The 212-nt window shown below is 58.5% G+C and overlaps 1 pseudogene; it reads right to left on the bottom strand.

Annotated features, from left to right (window-relative positions):
* LOC106726602 overlaps positions 1-212 on the bottom strand; it is a 29044-nt pseudogene that overhangs the window by 11393 nt on the left and 17439 nt on the right.

The raw sequence follows: 212 nt of genomic DNA, 5'->3' as shown, positions 1-212 counted from the left end.
ATCTCCTCGCCCGCCCCGGCGCCGGCGGGGGTGAGCTCCCCGTGCTACTGTTTCTCAGGTACTGTCCCCTGCAAACCACACCTCGAAGGAACTTTCCGCGTCCTCACTCAGAGGCGGCTTGGACCTGCCTGCCTGAATTCTCTGTTTTCAATTCCCTCTTCAAATGGGGTCTCCACCTTGCCTAGAATGTACAGAAAGGGCACCCCAATTCC

The sequence above is a fragment of the Myotis brandtii genome, unplaced genomic scaffold (genome assembly GCF_000412655.1).
Source record: "Myotis brandtii unplaced genomic scaffold, ASM41265v1 scaffold29, whole genome shotgun sequence".
NCBI classification, from domain to species: domain Eukaryota; kingdom Metazoa; phylum Chordata; class Mammalia; order Chiroptera; family Vespertilionidae; genus Myotis; species Myotis brandtii.
This window is presented reverse-complemented; position numbering and strand designations above follow the sequence as displayed.